The sequence below is a fragment of the Haliotis cracherodii genome, unplaced genomic scaffold, assembly GCF_022045235.1.
Source record: "Haliotis cracherodii isolate W230 unplaced genomic scaffold, xgHalCrac1.p SCAF_10, whole genome shotgun sequence".
NCBI classification, from domain to species: Eukaryota; Metazoa; Mollusca; class Gastropoda; order Lepetellida; family Haliotidae; genus Haliotis; species Haliotis cracherodii.
The window spans coordinates 13833034-13858671 of record NW_027266265.1 but is presented as its reverse complement, the minus strand read 5'-3'; the positions used below and the strand labels follow the sequence as shown (position 1 = coordinate 13858671).

At 39.6% G+C, this 25638-nt stretch overlaps 1 protein-coding gene and 1 pseudogene across 1 annotated transcript in view; one reads left to right on the top strand and one right to left on the bottom strand.

Moving 5' to 3' along the window:
- The window catches only part of LOC139454085 (RING finger and SPRY domain-containing protein 1-like), a 63375-nt gene that overhangs the window by 24653 nt on the left and 13084 nt on the right, over positions 1 to 25638 (top strand). The window lies entirely within an intron of this gene.
- LOC139444201 (uncharacterized) lies at positions 8486 to 24067 on the bottom strand (annotated as a pseudogene).

Here is a 25638-nt window from a genome sequence, read left to right as displayed (position 1 = left end):
GAAGAAAAAACAGTTGTTGAATTATCTTAATAAAAATATAATAAAAAGGAGCTCAGAGACTTCTTCATTTCAGATACTGCAGTAATCTAGACTTGCCAAACATTATATACTTGCGTGGGCTGTATTTGATATATTTGTATCAGGGTCTGTAAGACCGACTAGGGTCCAAGTTAATGGTAACCTATGGGAGTTGAACCAGCTCCTTCAGTACTGCTTCTGGGCATTGTTTCAATGATGTTCCTAGTCTGTCTTACAGACCCTGATACAAATATATATCAAATACAGCCCATGTAAGTCTATAATGTTTGGCAAGTCTAGATCACTGCAGTATCTGAAAATGAAGAGAGTCACTGGGCTCAAATTTAATATTTTTTTATTAAGATAACTGAAAAACTGTTTTTTTATGTACGATATGTTCATTTCAGAGACTAGATTTAAGTCTATGATGTGCCCATTCACTCAAAATAACCATCATATAGCTGCAATATTGCTGAGTGCGGCGTTAAGCAACAAACAAACTAAAGTTGAGCCTAAAGTCAGGGTCTGAAACATCCATGCGGGTCAGGCGTCCTTGTTGTAACCCTTGTGTTAAAAGTTAAAGATTTAGAGGTCCTAAATTTAAATATTACATCATGAAATCTCAAGTACCCCAGGATCCCCTTTAATTTCGCACACTTCATTTTCAAATGCTAGACCCGTGAAGATCTGGAGTAGAATAGGTCTTCAGCAACCCATGCTTGCCTTAAGAGGTGACTATCCTTGTTGTAAGTGGTGGCTAACGGGATCGGGTGGTCAGACTCGCTGACTTGGTTGATGCATGTCATCGTATCCCCATTGCGTGGATCAATGCTCATGTTGTCAATCACTGATTTGTCAAGTCCAAACTTGATTATTTACAGAACACCATCATATAGCTGTAATATTGCTGAGTGAGGTGTTAGATAACAAACAGACAGAGCCCAAATGTTAAACATTTTAGAAGTTGGAACAAGTTTGGGGGTTCCTGGAGTCAAACACTGGAGGAAAAATCCTCAAGGACCTCATGACCACCCTCAGTTTTGAAGGTAAAAATAATAATTTGAAGACGAATTATTTTGTAAACATTGAATAAAATTGATGTTACATTCAGAACATCCACTGTTAATGTTAATGTGAGATAAGTATATGCAAGGTAAATTAGGGGTTTTCATATGTGTAGAAAATGTCTGGGCTGAGGCCTAACACCAGTCAAGTCTTGCAGTTCATGGTGGCAATGAAACAACCCCATTATTGTGTGGTAAGGTGTCAAATGAAATTAAGATACAATTGGGGCATGTGAAAAGAATGTTGGCAACTGAAAAGTCAATATACAGTTGCCCTGTGTCAAATAACTATTTTAACATTTCAGCAATTTACAAGCTCAGCAACAAGAATTTTTATATTTGTGTCTCCAATAGACCATCCAATCCTTGTAGAAATATTTGTAGGGTTATAAATCTCACAGTTTACTTAAAACAAACATGTTTGTTGTTTACAATCATTTGTAGGAATCTGTAGATTTGTGTCAAGGTGTATCATCAATAACTTTCATTTACTCAAAGGATTTCTCTAATGAGACCGATTACCACATCACAATCGCAACCAAATCTCAGATTTTCCCCATTAAGCTGATCCTGCGCTAGATAACAGTGCGATTCTTCTGGAGCCTGTTTAATGACCTTCTCATCTCAAACTATTGGCTTATTGTAACCCTTCAAAACAAACCTTTATTGACATCCATAGAAGTTTGAGATAAAAAGCCAAGGGAAGTGATCATTTCACAATTACACAGAGGACTCCTCAATGTATGTTCTATCTGTCAGTGAGAGCATTATATTGTCCACCTGACACGCAGCAGCACTGATCCCTACCCCCCTAAATTACAGCCTGTATTGGCCCTGGCCCCCACTGGGAGGGAGACAGTGAGACAGCACCTTCAGTGGGGAACAAACACCCTTACGTCAGCACCCCCTGGGGCAGGGTTACACAACACATGTGATTAATGACAAACAGGCCTTGCCAGGCCGACCATGGGACTTGGCTTTCCATAAGGGTGGATCTCAGATGTGACAATGTCTGCATCCACATGGTTTTGTCCTTTATACTGATTCCATGCAGGGATGTCTTCAGGTGCTTTGTTGTGCCTTGTATGGATGTAATACAACTGAGGAACATTCAGTAGTGATTCTAGGACATGATTTGAGCAAATTTTGATTGGACATTCTTACCAAAGAATTCTATGACCCAAATTAAAAATATCTATGAAATTTTGGATGACAATCATTATCCTAGAAAATGGTCCGATCTGAAACCTAGATTCAGTTTCAATTAATAAATTTGTTTGGCTGATTTTATATTTTATTTACTTCGTGCATATTGTACAGAAGCACCTCAAAACTGATTGGGTAATGGTGATTTTTAGTGTGTTGCTGGGTTTGAAATTCATTGTGTCAATGAGAGGGTTAAAACAAGTTCCAGGTCCCTAAAGGTCACAGTGTGCTATTCTCATTGTTAAGCACTGTGCTCTAAAGTCATCTCATTGTCGGCAATAATCACCATGTAGTCACATCTGGTGTTGTGAGACTTCCCCAAAGTTTCAAGTTAAGATATATGCATTCAGTATGACTCAAACCCAAAACAGCTTCATAAAACTCCAGGACTTCTTGATCTAGTTTTATTTGATATGATGTAATTGCTGTGGAGAGTTGTTTTAGATAACAAATATTCCGTAAGTTACATCATCCCTCTGTTTGAGGACAGTTCCCATTCAAGACCACCTTCGTAAAACTCCAGGCTATGTTATTGAGACTTTGTGCTGTTTGATGTATGTGGTGGCACATTTAGTGAGTTGCATCATTTTATTTTGTTTGGAAACTTTAACATCAATAAATTTCCTGAATGTCCTGCCAACATTGTCAGGTTTTGGTGTGCAGGATGTGTGTTGTTTGGAAAGATAATAGATGAATTGCCTCAGTGTATTTATATTTTGTTGTAACGTAATGTCATGGTTGTCACACACTGGTCATTGTCATCAACACATGGTCCTCCGTACACTTGGATCTTTTTTATGTTAACAAACACAAGACATAAAACAGGTAATCTTTATTCATGTAACATACATATGCAGTAAATAAATAATATAATTGATCTCGCATGTGAAGGTCTGGTTGTAGGTATCACAGTCTACAGCAATATATACCTGCATGTTAGGCACAGCTTGGTATATATTTCCATATAAAATGGTTGTTTTTTAAAATCATATCCTTTTTCTGAATTTATAACAAAACACATTTATTTGGTTTACATAGTGATATACTCGTACTGAAAATCAGGAACCGAAACTGATTTTCTAATGACACATTTTATTTGCTTCATGGCAGAAGTTGTTTGATTACCATTTAAGTTGACTCAACTACTTCTTTATATCAGTACTGGGGTTGTATAATCCCCAGGGAGCTGAGAATGGTAAATGACTGCACCCTGCAGGGATAGAACTAAACTGAAAAGCTTTACTGGCTCGGGTAAAGATAAAATGCCCTTAATGTTAAAACAATTGGAAAATTGGGAAATTTTTACTAGCCCGCAGGAACTGGTACTAGGCCCGGGCTAGCAGGCAAGTGTTAATTTCTAACCCTGCCCTGATCCATTGAGGGGGAGGGATAATAATGTTAGATCTTCGAGCACGTACCTTTTGTATGGAGTCTAGCCTAATAAAAGAACACGTTATTATTTTATCAGCACTTTCAACCATCTGGGGAGACATACAGTTGTCTTATGGCTACTGCCCAACTGGCATTGGTGGTATCAGACATTTGTCCAAATTTCCACACGAAAGATGGAAGTTTGAGATATATGAAAATAACGAATGGGTGATCCTTAACTATTTTCCAGAGGTATAGAAGTCAGTTATCACAGTTGTGTGGCTTATCCTGTAGAAATGTACAAGAATCTATTCTGCACTAGCACTCACCTGTATATACAGAAGATGATGATATGATTAAGAAGAATAAGGTTTCTGTTGAACCTAGCAATAATATTTAAATATGTTTGTATAAAGAAGATAGAGGTTAAAACTTAATACTTCTTGTAAGGATGATAGAAGATACAGTCACAGACTTATGTAGGTCCGTGATACAGTTAAGTTGAAATCTTAACCATCAGTTATCTAACTGAAATAAAAGCCTTTTTTTGTGTCTGTCAGATTTTCGTGATTACTTACTTGTTGGAATTATTCCTTTTTTCATGTTTTAGATTAATAAAGAAGTGAAAATTAGGATTTTCAGCAAACGAAATACCTCTTGAGATGAAAAAAAGTATTTCCTACCAAGATTGTAAAATAATGTTGTTGACTATCAGTTTCCATGGGTTATACATGTGTAACAATAAATACAAAGTGAATTCATCAACAATTAAATCCTAATACCCTCGCAGATCTCATTTTGACAAAACAAATGTAACATACAAAGACTAGTTTTCTCTTGCCATTACCTAAGATGGCTAGATATTGTGGGGAGACATTAAGCTGATGTGGGTTACCGAGTACACGGAAATATTTATTTCAATGTCAACAGTAGGACTAATGCTGCATGATTTGGTACAGCCAGACAGGCAACTTCAGGACACTCGCTACCAGCATTACTCTTCCCAGCAAGCATTTACCTGAACCCACACTCCGGCGCAGTGGTGACTCAGCATAACACCACTGCCACAGGCTAATTTGCATATCACGTGACTTGACTTTTCTCTTGTTTGTAAACAAACAAGCTTTTTCAGAAATCAAGTATTTGGTATATGCTTTACATATTGTTTTGCATAATATTTTAGATATGCTACCACAACTGCGACAGTGAGTTGCATGACATTTATACATCAAAGTGACCGTATCGCTAGCTCTCCGTTGGGCTTCGATGACAGCACGTGGAGCCGTACAACCAATGTAAACAAAGGATAACTACGCAAAAACAAATAGATTTTTACGTATTAGGATACTTTCTTAATGAACCGTAACCATTCTTTGACATTTGTATGTGAAAATGTGTAGACTTGTCAAACATGAAACGGATGAAAAGCATATTCAATATATTGAATGGAAAGTGAAAGATGTGACGAATCGTCACATGGCGCTGGCCTGTGGCAGAGGTACTATGATGGCTGGCTGCCGGCCGCATGGAACGCTGGGTAGGAGGGTGACCTGAACCTACTAAGAGGCTGATGTTTGGCCCCAAGTTGAAAGATAAAATTCGTGCTTTATGCTGACAGCCTGAAATGTTTATGTACGACAGATATATTTTTCCAGAATTTAATTCCCCATAATTAACAGTGCATAGATCACACGAGTGCGTATTATACGCGAATAAATAAGTCTTGTGTACATTGATCAATTGGAAGGGGTGCTAATTGGGATTGTTCACTAGCCAATATATTAGCAAATATCGCTGTGGGCGTTTATTAGAGCGGGTCGCTTATTACGTCGAATACGGTAACTAATGTTATGGCTTTGGAGGAGTGACTTGTATAACCCTGATATACGGCCAGGGTAAGATACGCCATAGATAGAAAATATGCCATAGATCTAAGAATATATCATAGATCATGGATGCGAGTCTTAAAATAAGCACAGTGGCTTTGGCTCTTTAACAAGGAAAAAGTTGCCTTCTTTCATCTATACTAATCAGCATTGTTGGCAAGTATATTTAGTGCTTTGAGTCTCGATACCAACACTATGGAGTCACTTGAGCAAAATCTTTCAAACTTATAATTTAGATGATGAAAATTTATAAGTAAAGGTGACAATACTTAAATGATGTCTAAAAGTCTTTGAAATGCATTTAAAAGTGATACACATAAGGAAGAGAATTTGTCTTCTTTATTATTAGTGAGTGAGTGTGTATGGTTTCACACCACTTTTAGCAATATTCCAGCTAAATCACGGCAGGGGACACCGGAAAATGGGCTTCACACATTGTACCCATGTGGGGAATCGAACCTGGGCCTTCAGCGTGACGAGCCAAGCTTTAACCACTAGGCTACCCACTGCCACCTTTATAATGAGGAACAGAATCATAACATCTATGATAAAGAAGTTGACATCCATAAATTCCCTTCCTGGTATCTGCAGTGTTTGAAATTAAGCCTGAAACAGGGGTCCTTGTTATGGCCTTAAAGTCAACAGTGACACATTTAAGGGTCCCTAGTTTCCAATACTATAGCAGCAGTCGTCCAGGACCATCTTTAATTTCGAACACTGTGTCTTCTTTGTTCAGGGGAAGAAAATAAATGCAGATGTTAAGACTGCTTTTTGTATGTAGTAATTAATTGTGTCTACCAATATTCTGGTCCACTAGACTGTAGAGAATATTCAAGGCCAGATATTATACAATCCAGCAAATTGAAAATATGAAGTGTCAATCTCTTTATTTTGTTTATGTTTAACAGAATGAAAGGACAAATTGGGGAAATATTTGCTATATAGAGTAAAAGGAAATTGTTTAACACCGACATGATATTTTAGCATATATAGCAGTGAGTGAGTATGGTTTTACGCCGCTTTTAGCAATATTCCAGCAATATCACAGTGGAGGACACCAGAAATGAGCTTCAGACATTGTACCCATGTCGGGAATGGAACCCAGGTTTTTGGAGTGACAACTGAACGCTTTTACCACAGGGTTACCCCATTGCTCCAGCATATATAGCAACTGTTCTGTGGGACCAGTGACTTGTCTGTGGTCCTGGGCCTGGTGGAAACCTGAAAAAAAATACATTGACAAACCCTGGTGTAGCCTCCAAGCAGTGTTAACATTGGAGTCCAATATGTCTGAATCTGATGTCATTGGTACTTTCCTATACATTTGATAAAACCTGGTATACACAATACAGCACAAGGCACAGACCACACCCACTCCTTCCTCCCTTAGGAAAATCACCTGACTCCATGTCAGACTCCACCGACTTCTGCACCAAACTCAAGAACATCACCGACCCGGATAAAATCATCAATTGCGATGTAGTAGACCTCTTCACCAGTGTACCCATAGATGACCCTCTGCAAATTCTCTGCCGCTGCATCACTGAAACTCCCCTTGAAACCAGCCTATAAGCCTTGCTTGACAACGGTATAAGGATCTATACCGAAACGTCGCCTTTGCAGAAAATAAAGAAGTTGTTATCCATAAATTGTGTCCTCTTTGCCACAACCACAGCAAACAATCAGCTGATTAGTGAAAACTCCCGCACTTTTTTGCTTTCTGTGAATATTGTACACTCAGTTATACACAAGATATTCCGTTTTGAATTTTTTATCACAGATTTACTAAAAGAGTAATTTACCATCACCAGTTGAAGCAGACACACACAAACTGGAACTTCAATATTAAGCACTTTCCTGTCAAGTCAGCCATTGTACAGCTGTATGAAATGTACACAACACTTTGCCACAACGTAAACACAAACAGTACCAATCCTCTGTCAACAGATAATGCCACAGATTGGAAGGCACACTTGTTAGTATTCATTCCAGTCAAAATCCTGTAAGATCATTCATTTATAGGCCCCATTCCACAAAGTGATGTTAGCGCTGCGACTGTCGTAAGCCTATGTTTAAGTATGGGAGATGATCATCTTAGCACTAAGATCAGTTGTGTAGCTACTGCTGCTGCTTTCCTTGGGTCTGTATTGTCTTCACTAAGTTGCTTGGTACTGTCCTCTGTGCTGCCCTTCCCCTGTACTTGTTTACTCAACAGGTCAATCTGTTTTCCATGCCACCTTGTTGAATGTATTGTTGGATGTAGAGAACCCATTTGGCACGTTTCCTCTTGCCAGAAACACGTTATAAGCATCCTTTGGGCAAGTAGACATTTTTGGTTTTGATGATCCTTATTTGGGCAACTGAGAAAATTGAGTCATATATCATTCAGTACTGTATTGTAAGCAGTGTAGTTCAAGCTTCTTGCTGTGGTGTTTCTGTATTGTAAGCAGTGTAGTTCAAGCTTCTTGTTGTGGTGTTTCTGTATTGTAAGCAGTGTAGTTCAAGCTTCTTGCTGTGGTGTTTCTGTATTGTAAGCAGTGTAGTTCAAGCTTCTTGCTGTGGTATATCTGTATTGTAAGCAGTGTAGTTCAAGCTTCTTGCTGTGGTATAGCTGTATTGTAAGCAGTGTAGTTCAAGCTTCTTGCTGTGGAATATCTGTATTGTAAGCAGTGTCAATCATGCTACTTGTTGTGGTGTAACTGTATTGTAAGCAGTGTAGTTCAAGCTTCTTGCTGTGGTATATCTGTATTGTAAGCAGTGTAGTTCAAGCTTCTTGCTGTGGTATATCTGTATTGTAAGCAGTGTCGATCACACTACTTGTTGTGGTGTAACTGTATTGTAAGCAGTGTAGTTCAAGCTTCTTGTTGTGGTGTTTCTGTATTGTAACCAGTGTAGTTCAAGCTACTTGCTGTGGAATATCTGTATTGTAACCAGTGTCAATCACGCTACTTGCTGTGGTATATCAGTATAAGAGGCTTCAGATGCAGGTGGCACCTCCACGTCCCCATCCCCGTCCATCTTCTTCTTCAGCTCATCCACTTCATGCTGTTCATATTTTGTTCGACTCTCAATCAGGCCCTCGACAACCTTTCTCATCTTAAATGTGGCTGTATGCCTCATTGCTCGACTTGCACAGTTAAGAGGCACTGTGGGTTTCTTGCTGTGACCAACTAGGACTCCAGTCAGTTGTTGCAGAACAAGATCTGCTGCAGTGTAAGTCCCCTGCAGCATCCCATCATCCATGTGACCACGGATATACTTCCACGCATCCTTCGTGCTACGCTTCTCAGGAACCTCGGAACCCTCCATCTCAGCTGAGTCTGAAGAGTCCTCATCTGAGATCACTTCTTCTTCTTTCATTTGTGGCGGTGGTGCTTGTGGTGGCGGAGGAGGTTTCTTCTTCTTCGAGACAATTGGAATTGTGTTACCTGTTTCAATCTGCTCATCTTCAGACTCAGAGTCATAGAAGACTTTCTTCTTGATTGGAGGATCAGTCTCAAGCCGTCTGAGGAAAATGTTGATCTTGTTCTGGATCACCTTGGTCTCCTTCTGGAGCCTCTCCTGGGTGAGTTGCTGGGGAGCTCCCTGGGAACGCCTCACACCAAAGCCCTGGGAGGTGCAGGTTAGTTCGGAATGAGGGCGAGATTTAACAGACATGGTGTCCTCGTTTTGGGATTTCCCAAATAGTATGGCCCGAAGGTCAATCTTTTCACTGGAATCAAAGTCATCATCACTTTCCTCTTCTGATGAACTGTCATGGTAGAAAGTTGGTCTTCTGTTCATGCCACCATAGTAGGTATATGATCGGTACATGTGTTCACCAGGATGTACTGAACTGCCTGTTTCACTCGAGACTATCAATTTATGGGGACTTTCAAAGGCAAACTTTACATGCTGAGATGAACCTTTCTGTTTATCATGGGAGGAATTTCCTTCAAAGGTCTGACGTATAGTGGGAAAACGAGAATGAATGTCATGAGATCTGTCCCGAGAACCATAGCTACTTGATGTCAAAGGAGCAGATCGGGAAGCTGGCCATTTATGTCGAGACCGACCCTCTCGAACGTGAGATGAATCTACAGTCATGCTAGAACAGATGCTCTTGGCTGTTACAGCTCTCTCAGAATCTGGCCTCATCTTCTGTTGCCTGAGGGTACTCCGAGCCCTGGCCACGGCAGGTGTTATGGCAATATCACTGACAGCTTTTGCTCTTACAGGGTACCTCAATTTACGATCAAGGTAATGGGATTCAATGTTTGCCCCAAGACGTCTCTCTGTCTTTGTTAGCTGAGTATCATCATAAGTAAAGTCTCGACGAGGTTCAATCCTCTTCCTCATCTCAATCTCATTTTTCCGTCTGTTGAGATCCAACAGCTTCACTTCATATCGTAGCCGGCTTGTGTTCTCTTGGAGGTGGCGCAGACGACTGTCCTTCTCACGCTCAAGCTGAGACCTCGCCATGTTGAAGTGGTTCTCACACACATTGTTCTTGACGCTGGTGAACTTCTCGGTAAGAGAGGACTTCTTGCCGTAGTCCCCAATGGCCTCACTCTGCATCTCCTGGTATGGGTTGGACACCAGTTGCTCCGAGTCCATAATAAAATAGTTTCCTGGAACAGAAACAGGGATAGTTAGTTCACATATAGATAAGTACCAACAAGGACAATGCTCCCAGGTCTGGTTTCCATTTCCTACCAATGTCTAGATGTTGTAACTAGTGCCCTGTGTGCTAATTAGACATTGGACATGTGAAGATCCGGGGTAGAATAGGTCTTCAGCAACCCATGCTTGCCCTAAAAGGTGACTTTGTTTGTCTTAAGAGGTGACTAACAGGATCGGGTGGCAAGGCTTGCGGACTTGGTTGATACATGTCATCATATCCTAATTGTGTGGATTGATGCTCATGATGTCAATCACTGGATTGACTGGTCCAGACTCGATTATTTACAGACCACCTTCATATAGCTGGAATATTACTGAGTGTGGCGTTTAACAACAAACAAACAAACTTAGACATTGTCTCTGTGATGTTTATGGTTTCCATTTGGTGATATAAACCAATATGTGTTTCTAGTGTTTCAGCTGACATTATCTGGAGCCCAACCTGAAACCCTTTTTCTTGTTTTTCTCAAGTTGAACCATAGCTTTTAGCACCATCATGGCTTTGTCCGTAATTTATCCCACTTACGTTTAAATGGGATATATGGAGATAAGCTGGTTATTATCTTCATTTGAAAATAGTCTTTCATTGACATTTTGCAAGTTATCTGACTGTAATGACATCACCTATCTAATTTATGGATAGGCTAAGATTGGAAACACATCGTTGTTGTTTTTTGTTGGAGTGAGGTGGATGGGGCTTTAAATGTTAATTTGATTTACAGGTACATCATTAAATTTGAGTTGCTGATTGTAGATAAGTCGCTGTATTGGCTTCAGAGAATGTTTAGATAAATTCCTGCCATATCAAATCACAAGATCATGGTTTGTACAAGATGCATCAAAGTTTGTTCAATACTTGTTATTGCTTGATATTCTCCCAAGTGGTAACCTACCCTCATGCCTTATCCCATCACTAGGTAGAGTCTCATTGAAGTCCCACTCATAGTCCATACTCCCCTAGACCTGAGCATGTACCACAGTCCTCCATATTGGGTTACATGACTACATGTTGGTGAGCAGGACTGGCGGTCCTCACAGTCCCACGCCTGGCCACAAGCTGTGACCGCTGGAGCTTACTGAGAACTTACACCAACACAGGATTAGTGGAGACAGATTTACAAGTACAGCTTAGCTATAATGTTCTCCACTGAAGGATTAAGTCAAGTGCTACAGGTGCTTTATGTCGCCATGTGCTGACATATGTCACATGGAAATGTCAGCATGGTGGTGTACTCCTGAATCGGCAAGTGTATATGAGACTGGAATGTTTCACACAGCAGTCGGACATATGACTGCCGTATCGTGATGGCTTCTGTTGGCTTCCTGGAGAAGCCAGTGCCAGGTCGATGGTGTCATGGTTCAGTGACATCTGGTCAGCCAGATCAATGACGTCATGACCCTTTGATCCTGATCAGGCTGCTTAGTCAGTGGATGAAAGTGAGCATGAAGCTTGTGTTTGGAATTGGTCATAATAACTGTGATTGATCATTGGATCATCCTAACTGATTGATCGGCTAAACTGATCGGTTAGCGACATTTGGCTGCTGTTCAGTGAAGTTCAGTAAAACCGTAAAACACTTGAGAATATAAACACAAATACACTCTTCAGCACTGCATGTTTCAGAAAAGATATTGACGAGAATAAATTTTCGCAAAAAACAAAACTCTCTCAGGGTTGAGAGAGGGGAGAAAATTGTTTGTGTTATGGAGAATTGCATTCGATTGCTTGGTCATTTGGACCTTCAAATCAATCTTCGATTATTCTAATTTATCGGAATGCCGCTAAATGCAACACAAAGGGTCTATATCATAACCCCAATGTTAAGAACAAATTCAGGGTTAAAATAATAGAGCAGGAGACCCAAGGGACCCAGGCGTGAGTGAGTTTGGTTTAATGCCGCTTTTAGCAATATTTCAGTTATATCACGGTGTGTCTGCTTAATGTGGGAGGAAAGCCCGAAGTGATGCAGGTCTCAGACATTTACCACTTCGGTGAAACCAACGAACACGGGATTGGTGCTGACAAACCTAGAAACATAATTGGTTGAACCTGGATTCGAACCCACAATCATAGGTTTTTGTCGTGCCCAAGGGACGCAACTATACACAGCCAATTTTGATGCCTTAGACGACTGGGCCACCCATGCCCCCAAGGGACCCAGGATGTTCCTTAATGTCTAACACCTGTACTTGCTGTACTGGGGATCTAACTGGGATGTTATCAGGTGTAGTGTTATTGTCTGTACAAGTTAGAGGGATGTTTGTCGTACGGCAAGCATGGTACCCATGAAGATCCGGGGTAGAATAGGTCTTCAGCAACCCATGCTTGCCGTAAAAGGCGACTATGCTTGTCGACTAACGGGATCGGGTGGTCGGGCTTGCTGACTTGGTTAATGCATGTCATCAATCCGAATTGTGTGGATCGATGTTCATGTTGTCAATCAATGGATTGTCTGTTGCACACTCGAATATTTACCGACTGCCGTCATATAGCTGGAATATTGCTGAGTTCGGCGTTAAACAACAACAAAAACAGACTAGAAGGATGGGCAGATTGCTAGCTCTTTTTCTCCAATTCTCCTTTTAATCTAGGACATAATACCATATTCAGTGTATTAAGCGCCCTGCTCCCAAAAGTGACCCTTGACCAACTTCTAGACCAATCTGTAAGTAATCTTTGTAAGCACCCATGTGAATTTACATGAAAATCTTCATGACAGCCCATATTTTCTTTTGAATATTACACATTTGTTTACAGAAAACAGCAGTGTAGAAGGGGTGTATAATCGGGTCTTTATTATTATAAAGGGACAAAAATCTTCGCCACCAGTCTGAAGACCGTGTATAGTAAAATTCTGTTTGATCTAGTAAGCTCAGCTAATAATAATCCATATGATAACACTGAAAGCTACTGAAAATATTGCCAAGAGCACTATTCAGGCCAATAGACTAAAACTTTTGACACAGACTGCGGTTAGACACAGCAACATTGCAGCAGTCCCAACTGTCGGTGTACTAAGAGACATTACTATCTTAACTATTCTGTAATCTGCTTGGGGTGTTTACCATCATCGTCTACGTCTTGTGATAATCATTTCCTTTCACTATAAGTCCCTGTAACGACTGATCTGTTGGACAACCTATAAACCACTCTGTTGGGGACATGGCAAATAAGGTAGTGTCAGTCTTGAGGCACACAGATCATATTGGTAATAGTGAGTGTTATATCACACGTGGATGAGCCTTACTACTATATCTCTTATACAACAGGCATACTCCAAACCTCTCTGGTTATAAATTGCCTATTGAGATGGATACCAGATACCTAACTATTCAGATATTGACCTTCTGACTGATAATTTTATTGTATTCAATAGCCAATATCTACACTCACAGATGTCAAGAGTGAGTGTGAGTGAGTTGGGTTTAACGCCGCTTTTAACAGTATTCCAGTTATATCGCGGCGTGTCAGCTTAATGTGGGAGGAAAGCCCGAAGTGATGCAGGTCTCAGACGTTTACCACTTCGGTGAAACCCACGAGCACGGGTATGGTGCTGACAAACCTAGAAACATAATCGGGGCGAACCAGGATTCAAACCCACAATCATAGGTTTCTGGTGTGCCCAAGGGACGCAACTCTGCACAGCGAATCACGGCGCCTTAGACGACTGGGCCACCCGTGCCCCCACACAGATGTCAAGAGAAGTAGAGAGGATATGAGTTTAAGGGGTTCACTATTCAACTATGACATATTAGCTGCGACCAGGGGTGTTGGTGTGCTGGAGATTTATTTTTTTAGACAAAATTGTGTTCCCAAAAGCTGAAAAAATGTTTGTCCTCGGATTTTATTTGGACTTGCGTAAATGTGTTTTGGGTCCATGAGGCCCCCAAGGCATAGACAGATGTTGTGTTGCTTATAAATTTTTAGAGCTAAAATTATGAACAGATAATACTATGCTCACTGCATTTCAATGAGAATTTCAGAAAATATTTTCCTTGAATGCTTCTCATATATCAATATTCATCAAAATTTTCAAATAAAATATGGTATTTTGTTCATTAAGTAGCTTAGTGAATCACTGGTACTTATGTTTTCACAATAAATTAGTGTTTAGTGTAACAGTCATAAAAGCAAAAATGTAAGGTAAAATCAATATTTTTTACTTAGCATGCAACTGTGATCAATACCTGTATCATGTGTATCGAGAAGTAAAAAATTGTGATCCACTGATGCATCGTCCAACTACTAATTAATACTGTAGTAGGTTTCTCTTTGTGTTTTTTTCAGATAAGAAAAAGGAGATATAACTTTCCTTGAATCATACTCCCATATTCTTTGAAATGAATAAGACAGCTGTAATATCATTGAAAAGTGAATATTTAACTCAGAATTATTTTCCATTTACATAGCGAAAATGTTGGTGACGTAATGTAAATATTGTCTCCATGGCCAACTAAGTCATTGACTCCGTGGTGTTGACAGTGAGCTATTTCGATGGTGGACACTTTCTCAGCACTCAGGTTTAAATGGTTTAGCAAACACTTTAAACCCCATCCAGCCCTCCATCTGTCACCGAGGATAATGACAGTCAATACAGTATACAAGAATAGAGATCCTCTCAAATCGGACATTGATTGTGGAGTGGACCATGCTCCGGTCTCACCTCACACTAGCAGAGCACTGATCCTGGTGCTGAATAATATGGCCAGTGTCAACCAAGTGAATTGTTACAACAAACACTGGTCAGTGGGGCAAGAGTGACCCTCTTTGCTTGTCTGGACAGCCGGGAGAACCGCCTGGGGGAGGTATGGGGACAGGGGTGGTATTGTTGTAGTCTATTGTGTGTCTCACCACACCTCACTGCCTGGGAGCTAGGCGCCTGGTCCGTCCGTCATCACTGGTCTTTGTGTGTCGCCTGAAAGCTGTGTGGGTCTTGCTTGCTGTACATCGCCTCCTGGCTTTGTTGTTCCTATACTATTTGCATGGGTGTAAGGCTCCAGCACAAAGCTGACCTTTCCAAGTTAACCATGAGTTATTTGGTGCAGATATTAGATTTTATAACTTGTCTTGTGTACGTCTGCTTCATTTGAAGGTAGCGCACTTTATGAGGTCATGTGACGCTGGGTTCACAGTTTTTATGACCCATTAAAATATTATTCTATCACGAACTTTAAGCCTACCACAAAAGAATATTGTCATGAAAATTGAATTATTCTTTATTGGATCAGCATTTCTTGTGTACGTCTGCTTCATTTGAAGGTAGCGCACTTTATGAGTTTATGTGACACTGAGTTCACAGTTTTTATGAGCCGTTAAAATTTTAGGTATAATTTCTACCCAAATTTAAGCCTACCAGAAAAGAAAGTTGTCATGAAAATTGAAATATTCAGTATTCGTTCAGCTATGATTAAAATGTTATAGACAGATTTTTTTAAAGTAAGAATGAAAATCAAAAGTTCTTAGGAACTAATGTTAAACATCAAAAGACCAGACGCGGGTACAATGATTTTTTAAAAAGATTGGTTCATTTCCTGATGTGACAATTCCTGTTCAGTAATCCTGTAATTTTAAAAAAAAAATATATCGTCAAATGAGTTAGTAATGGTAATGTTATATGTTTACTTTTCATATACCCAATTACTGACAACATTCCTGAATGAATAAATGTTGAGCATGCGCACCCCTGCACCCTATCCTGGAGGGGGTATGAAAGATTTAGGGGGTAATGTGGGTAAAATATGAAACAGAAAATATTATGACCCCTCATGGAGCCCCATAATTCCAAACACTGGTAAGGTGACACATCTGTGAAATAGAGTATTCATACCCTTGTATACCTGGTATATATGCAATAGTGAATATTATCCTACCCTATTTTTTATCCCGGGGATGAAATTCTCTAGTGTCAGGATGATTCTCCCTAGTGAATTTGAACCCCTGCCAGTGTAACACTGAGATGGGATACTATACTCTAGAGTAAAACTTCCCCTGGGATAATATTTAGGTAGGTTGTAATCCTTGCTTACACATACACTAATCCAGCCAGGAATACAGCTACATTTATATTAGTTGAAGGTAGTCCAGGCTTGTGTATCATTAATCAAGGCTGAGACAGTAAATGTATTGCCACTATAATTTTGCTACACAATTCACATGTTGGTAACTAAAATATTGTATAAATAAATCCTTTAGGTATGTATACATACTAACCAATCAAAAGCACTGATAAGGAGCTTAAGGCATTGAGACATCACTCCTGCCTAGTTTCTAATATCAGTAAATCAAATATATACCCACAATATTTATCAACCATAAGGCTTCAATTCAACACGTGGGTAGACAAAGGTGCCCAGCAACCTATGCTTGTTGTCAGAGGCGACTGGATCTGGTTGTCATGCTTTGTAACTTGCATGTCATCAGTTCCCAATTCCGATGCTTATGATGTCTATCACTGGATGACCCGTGAAGATCCCTAGTAGAATAGGCCTTCAGCAACCCATGCATGCCGTAAAAGGCGACTTTGTTTGTTGTAAGAGGTGAAGAACGGGATCCGGTGGTCAGGCTTGCTGACTCGGTTGAAGCAGGTCATTGTATCCCAATTGTGTTGACCGATGCTCATGATATCAATCACTGGATTGTCTGTTGCCCACTTGATTATCTGCAGACCGCTGTCATATAGCTGGAATATTGCTGAGTGCAGCGTGAAACAACAAACAAAGAAACAATCACTGGATTGGCTGTTGCACACTTGAGCTGTCATATAGCCAGAATATTGCTGAGTGTGGCACCAAACAACTGACAAACAAAATCCAAAGGAGTGGTGAGATTTGGTAAAGCATGAGTCCTTCTTGTCAAAGTCCCATGAAACATTTACATTAATATCAACATTACCTCATTGACGTGGCTTCCATCATGTCCAACACCAGTATTTAGAATGTCAGAAATAACAACACATGATCCACTGCCATGATGACGTACTGGCACCAGGTCATGTCAGATGGCACAATGGAAAGCTTACAAAATGGGACACTTTCACAAACTGAGATCAAACGCTAAGTGTTTTCCTGTATTTAGATGCAAGTGATCTGCCATACATACCAATTTGTTGCGTGATCATGTTGATCGTTCTATCAAACTTCACTAGAAAGGTGGGATAAATTTCCAAAAAGGGTTTCAAATCAGCCGCCCAGGTATTTGATCTTCACCGATGATCCTTTATCACAAGAACCTACAAGCACCGGAGAAGTCGACCATCTTGATAATTAACATTCAACAGTTTGTTCTCCTGAAAAGTTCATCATTCATAGTTGCACCAGTGTAAAATGTCTTGAGCCTGGTACATCTCGACCATTACTGTCAAAACTGTAAAGTATATGAGACTATCAACCAAGCATAACTGACGATCTCATCCCCGTCATGTCCAGTGCAAATCTGTGTATCGCATATCATTATCCCTGGTTGAATAAATACTCATACACTTAGTCATTATCCACATTGAAGATCTCCCACGAGTTTGTCTGTGGTATCAGATGAATCTCCAATTCCTTGTGAAATATTCAATTTTCTGTCACTTGAACTAGTTTAGCTGATTAACCACTTTAGTCCGACAGATATGCAGAGTTGGGTAACTGATTAAAGAGATCGCCAAACAGTTAATGTTTTGGAGTGTTGCTGTCCTCTCCTATTTTTAAGAGTCGTCAAACACAACAAAACTGTTGACAGTGCTTTGTAGGTAGGAGTCGCCAGATCCAAATGCGTTTGTTAATAAGCTGGGATTAATGATTTCCAATACTTTGATTGTCAAGTTTGACAGAATTTTTGCCATAATCCGCTCTTAACTGCACATACTTGAGTTGTTAGAAACAGCTTTGTCTAAGGGGGCAGCTTCATGAGTGTCATACACGCTTTAATCTTCGCTGTACCTGGCATGTTACTAGTTACAAAAAGTTTATACTTATTTCTCCTGCTTAAACTTGTCGCATGATTTCTTCACCATGCTCCAGGTATTGGTATCTCATGGTCACAGTTCATAAATAATCAATGATTACGACAACTCAGTACTGGCATTGTTGAAGGAGTGTTTGTTTCATAGCTAACTGAGCATCGGCTGAATGGAGGTCATATTACTGGTGAATAGGACCGGGGATTGTGTGTCAGTGGGGGTTTAATGTCCCGTCACTGGTTTGATGGGTGCATGGATGTGGAATATCCGTGATAGAGCATTCACAATAGGAATAAATACCTTGGTGTCTTATTACACGCAGTGTAAATGGGAAACATACTAGTCTGTTATACAGAGCCTGAAACAAATATATCCAATACAGCCCATGCAAGTCTATAATGTTTGGCAAGCCTAGATTACTGCAGTATCTGAAAATGAAGAAAGTCTCTGGGCTCCTTTTTATTATATTATATAACTATAAGTTAGCAACTGTTTTTCTGTAAAATATGTTCATTTCAGAGACTAGATGTTAGTCTGGGAATATTCTTGAGACTGGTTTTGTTTATTGTTTAACACCGCTCTCAGCAATAAAAATATTCCAGTTATGTGACGGCGGTCTGTAAATAATTAAGTCTGGACTAGACAATCCAGTGATTTACATCATGATCATCGATCCACACAATTGGTATTCAATGACATGCATCAACCAAGTCACTGAGTCTGAATATCCGATCCATTTGGTCACCTCTTTACCACCAGCATAGGTTGCTGGGGACCTATTCTAACCTGGAACTCAAGTGGATCCCCATCATGATATGACTGAGAGATGTTAAAACCAGATTCACTACATCTATGCATTGCCCACTGTTGATCAGATTGATTATTGAGGTTAATGCAGTTTCGTTAACAGTGACGACAGACTACGTAGGACCAAATCATGATTGGGGAAGATGGATTTTACCTTGACATGGAAACATGTCTTAAGACCTACCTTGTTGTGTGATATTTACAGACATGGTGGTATGTTAGTCCATGGTGTTTCCTTGTGTTTCTTAGTGTTTCCTAGTGTTCCCGACGAACTCACACGTACAGTCGTCCCCACCGGTTCTGTAGCAGTATGGAACCTCATTCCCTTGTTCCTCTCTGGAGGCTAGTTATGTCATAGACACAGTTTCGATCAAATGAACGACCCCAAAAATTACTTGTTTCTGGTAACCCAACCAAGCCATCTTCTCAATTATGATCCTCCTTTTTGTATTATATCTATAACTAGTAATCATTAAGACTCATGAAAAAAACTGAAAATAATTATCAAAAATATTTTATGACTACATGTCAGCAGAGACAACAATGTTTATTTGTGAAGTCTTAGCTTTGTTTACTGTTATGATGAAAATAGGCAGCATTGCCCATTGGTAGTGATTGTTGTGCGATTAATGTCAATGCTGTCACCTTGACAAGAGAATGTTGTATCAGCTGTATTTGCCTTGGACACCAATGATTAAAGGAGTTTATTGCATTCAGTGTTGGATGACCCATTGTCCACACACTTACAGCCTTACATGATGAATTACATGTCTCATGACGCTGTGATAGTGAGCAGACATCCATTACAAGAACACCTCTGTCAGCTGTAGCTCAAACAAAAGGTTTGTAATTAATATTGAATAAGCTGAGCTAGAATTTCATGAATCAGATCAATTGTGCCTTTGTGCCTTTGATGATATTAATGTTATATATTTGTTTTGTGAAAATGGCTTGCAAGCAAAGAGTAATAGATGCACACCACCGCAACTATACACCTGACTGTGATGTGCACCTCAACTATACACTTGACTGTGATGTGCACCTCAACTATACACTTGACTGTGATGTGCACCTCAACTATACACCTGACTGTGATGTGCACCTCAACTATACACATGACTGTGATGAACACCTCAACTATACACATGTCTGTGATGAACACCTCAACTATACACCTGACTGATGAACACCTCAACTATTCACCTGACTGATGAACACCTCAACTATACACCTGACTGTGATGAACACCTCAACTATACACCTGACTGTGATGAACACCTCAACTATACACCTGACTGTGATGAACACCTCAACTATACACCTGACTGTGATAAACACCAACTATACACTTGACTATGATGAACACCTCAACTATACACCTGACAGTGATGAACACCAACTATACACTTGACTGTGATGAACACCTCAACTATACACTTGACTGTGATGAACACCTCAACTATACACTTGACTGTGATGAACACCAACTATACACTTGACTGTGATGAACACCTCAACTATACACTTGACTGTGATGAACACCTCAACTATACACTTGACTGTGATGAACACCTCAACTATACACATGTCTGTGATGAACACCTCAACTTTACACCTGACTGTGAAGAACACCTCAACTATTACACCTGACTGTGATGTGCACCTCAACTATACACCGGGCTCTTATTAACACCTCCCTTGTACACTTGACAGTGAGACACACTGTGTCATCTTTATTCCAGTTTTACATAGATGTGGCACATTGAAACTAGATGACATCCTACGTTTAACCCAAGAAACAAGTGGTTTAGTGATGAGTATGGCATGTTTTGGCCAAAAATATTCACCTCAAGCCACATCAATTTATTTGCAAGAAGATATTTTCATACCACAGTTCCATTTTGACAAATATTTAATGATAAAACACTTCATAAAAAATGCTTCTTTCAGCAGTGACCATATACAATTATATATATTCAAATTTAGAATCTTAAAATATATCATACAACTGCATACATATTTTAATAGTGAAAGTATTACCTTATCACTGAATAGAAAACAAACAAAACGTGTTAGGGTCTGCATCATTTTCCTTTTAAGTTAAGATAGGCAGACATTGAGTGTGTTATATTGCCTAATGTGCTGCCAGTTCTTCACCTCTGTAGTTGCTTTATGTAAATGTTGTATCTATTCTGACCCAGTAGACAGGGCATAGGGTGAATGGCCACAGTCAGAAGATGGACCTTATTCAAGACGTAAGCTGAATGGGAGAAATCCCGCTGCCCAGACAGATGAATCGGCCATTGATCCGCTATTGATTCGCGTCGTGTTTATGGGCCACTGAATAAAAACTTTTTTTATTTTTACTTGTCTATTTGTGGAACAACAGAAATGTCAGAGTAGTGGAAAAAGCAGAAAGCATTGCGAGAAATGGTGAGAAAACTAGAACCTTTGAAGAAAAATGATCAGCAAGACAAACCTTTTGTAGTGAAACTGTTTTAGGTTTTACTTGCAGTCGTGTTTTGTTGTGTTAGATTCACTGTGGTAGGCTTCTTAGAATATTTTGTGTTGAAAATGTTTCTCTTTAAAGGCCGAAAAATAGTTTTGTAATATATTTATGTTTTTTTTAAAAAGGTCAATGCTGAAAAGCATTTCTAGAATAATAGAAGGGAATGTATTTTGACTGAACAAATAACCAATCATCACTTTTGCATATTATTTTATGTATTATTTTTTTAAGTTACTGAATTTGCTCTAAGATGTGCCCAAGGTGTTTAGTTTGTTGTTGGTGATTGAGCAGTAGTAAACAAACTAGGTTCAAATGTCGGTGATGCTACATGTTTTTAGTTACTGGTTACTAGGCAGTTATATACCCCTCCTACACTGCAGCTTTCTGTCAATAATCTGAAATATACCCGTTCTTGTGGGTTACACCGAAGTGGTAAACGTCTGAGGCCTGAATCACTTCAGGCTTTCCTCCCACTTTAAGCTGACACGCCGTAATATAACTGGAATACTGTTAAAAGCAGCGTTAAACCCAACTCACTCACTCACTCACTCACTCAGTCACTCCAAATCAAGGGGGGTCCTTGATGATTTCTCACCATTGTTCATGTCCAACTGTTCCACAGCTCAACTCAGACTAGTGGTTTATGTAAAATAACTACATTTTAGGGCTGGGACAGGTAACTCGGGTCCGAGGGGTACTGAGTAGGGCCTGGGTACCCACAGGTCTACCTGGGCCTGTGGTCAGTCACGAGATGTATTGTTTCTTGGCAAAAATTATCTAGAACTCCATGGTTACATTATAACTCACTATTGTTTGCTTTTTTCTCTGACTAAGCACGTTTTCCTTCTGACTGTTATATGTTTGAATAAAGATGAAGCTTCTGTCAACTTCAGTGTATGCATGATCTGATCGTTTTATAAGTGTATCTAAATACATTTTGCCAGACATTATGTACCCATCTCTTGAAACCTACAGTGGGTACCAGGGTAGGGGTAAAAGAGGGTTGGGTACCCGGGCAGTAAATTGGACTCGTCCCATCCCTACTAGGATTAGGATGAAAATAAAGAATCCTTCTAGATGTTCACTAGTCTTAGACTAACAGACAAGTGTCCATTGTTTATCCCTGAGCCTATTGTACCAGAAACTAGCACCCCTGAAACTTCGAACTTTAGGACAATGACTTTCATGCTCTTATAAGCGACCACAGCAATATTTGCTAATATATTGGCTAGTGAACAATCCCAATTAGCACCCTTTCTGATTGATCAATGTACACAAGACTTATTTATTCATGTATAATACGCACTCGTGTGTTATATGTACCCTTAATTATTGGCAATTAAATTCTGGAAAATTATGTTTGTCGTATATAAACATTTCAGGCTGTCAGCGTAAACCACAAAATTTATGATCTTTACGGGGATTTTTCACCCAAATAATATTCTAACAAGAGCCCCCTGTTTCTAATTTTGAGAGCGCCCTGGGCACTTATTACGTCGAATATGGTAATTTCAAAACACTGTAATCTATACAACCTGCTACATCATGCTATTTTGTTATGTTACAAGTCTGTAAGGAAACTATTTTGCCTTTTTATTTAACAAAAACTGTAGCACTGGTTCGTCTCTGAATGTCTAGTGATGCATAACTATGAATGTCAAACCCTGTGTTCAGCTTTCATTTACAAAACACTTGAAATATTGTAGTGACAAAGTACTTGTATGAGCCTGAAACACGAGATTTGTGCCAATACCATTCCAGGATTAATTCTGATGACTTAGGCCATAACAAGTTGATGACTAGTTCTTCTGAATAATCAACCCTTCACTTAAAACCCAACCCCAATTTTGTTTTATTATTAATTATGGATCAGGAATAGATTGTGAGGTACTTTGTCAATACTTTGCCTAAAAATTGTGTGTGGATGAAATATGAAATAATTTCTAAGGCTAAAAAAAATAGATAAAAATGTTTAATTGGTATTTCTTTAGTTCATGAGGAATGAACATCAGACAAGAAAAACTATACAAATATTTCTGTCTTAGAAATCATGTTCTGTTGTCATGTCCAGAAATTAAATTAAAAAACAAAATTGCTTTGTTTATCCTAAAATGGGGAAATAAACTCCGCAGAACAAATAATTAATTGGGAGTGGCTGTACGGAATATTTATGGTGATATGTAAGCCCCAAACTGCCCTCAGGCACAGCTGTCCAAGTTGATACAGTCTGACAATACCAGTAATGGATTTGTCATGTCAAGATTAGTCCGGACTGGACTGAAATATGTTTATCAAAGCCAGGTTAGTTTATGTCAAATAGTTGCTTTAATAATGGAGCATTTTTTCATATGTTTTGTTCCTGACAAGTTAGCAGAGTTAGCAAGTTAGAGGCAACACATGCAGAGTACTGAATGTCATTGAGTCACACCAATATAGAGTCTTACCTGATTGCTCGATAGGAGAAATGACCGAATCGGATGCCGCCAAAAACGGAAACAGCGACATTTTGAAATTTCAAAATAGACTAATAAAAAAAATTGAAAATAGTCCAGTTTGTGAGATTTTACATGTTGAAGAATTCCAGCGCCAGAGTGTGTACATGCATGGCGATAATTTACGTCTACTAAAGTGTCTACAGAACGAAGATTGCCGTCAGTGCCAGTGTCCCACCCGCCGAGCTACGGACTTCCACACACGTATCCCTCCCTGGTTGTCTATAGCATTAACTGTACCCAGAAACATGTCAATCAAGGCAAGCTAAACAGCTTCATGCCCACGTTATCAGCAACAGGTGATAATGATTAATAAATCTTAATTTATTAATTTTTTCCATCAAATTCTGATTGAAGTTGTTTACCATCTTGAGTGGTTTATTGAGGTGGTGTCTTGGATGGCAGCTTGTAACAGTTATGACTGGGAACAAAGGAGTCTGTTGACATGGAACGGCCACTGTTGTCGGTATATGGGCGGGGATATGTACTGCTTAGGACAAAGATAATCCCTGCCTTATCAGCCCCAACATCACGTCACTGGGGGAACTGGCTGAGATATGATTATTGATATGCTGTTGGGGTTCACACTGATCAAGGTATGACAGACCGGATCATATGCTGTCATTTTCTGAACGTCATTTACAATGTTAATCTTGCCAGGAGATCTAATTAAAAATTAATCATCTGTGTATTGTTAGTGGAATGTTTTGTTGAGGGGAATAGGTAGAGCTTTGTCACAGGGGAGAAAATTATCCATGTGGAAAATCGGGGTATTGTGTACTTGGAATATTTCTCATCTTTTCTCATGGCACAACTCATAAGGCTAATGATTACTGTTAGGATGTGTGATAGGTGCTGGATAAGGCAAATATGACATCATCACTGTTGATAGCCGCGTTATCAGGGTACTGTGTACCAATACTATCTATGTACCATCTGTTCCAGGTTGGTAGATTTTGTCAGCATTTAGTCATCGTGGGTTATTGAGGAAGGGATGTACCTCTTGAAATAAACTCAGAGCAAATGTTTTTTTATTTGTCTTTTTGTTTCTTTGGTTAACTCCACACTCAACAAATTTCCATATATAACATGGCAGTCTGAAAAACATCGAGTGTGTAGCAGACAGTCCAGTGATTGACAAAATGTTCATCAGAATCTAAATACAGGAAAACACTTACCGTTTGATTTCAGTTTGTGAAAGTGTCCCATTTTGTAAGCTTTCCTTTGTGCCATCTGACATGACCTGGTGCCAGTACGTCATCATGGCAGTGGATCATGTGTTGTTATTTCTGACATTCTAAATACTGGTGTTGGCACATGATCGAAGCCACGTCAATGAGGTAATGTTGATATTAATGTAAATGTTTCATGGGACTTTGACAAGAAGGACTCATGCTTTACCCAATCTCACCACTCCTTTGGTTTTTATTTGTCTGTTGTTTGGTGCCACGCTCAGCAATATTCCGGCTATATGACAGCAGTCTGTAGATAATCAAGTGTGCAACAGACAATCCAGTGATTGACATCATAAGTATCGATCAACACAATTGGGATACAATGACCTGCTTCAACCAAATCAGCAAGCCTGACCACCCGATCTCGTTCGTGACCTCCTACGACAAGCATAGTCGCCTTTTATGGCAAGCATGGGTTGCTGAAGACCTATTCTACCCCGGATCT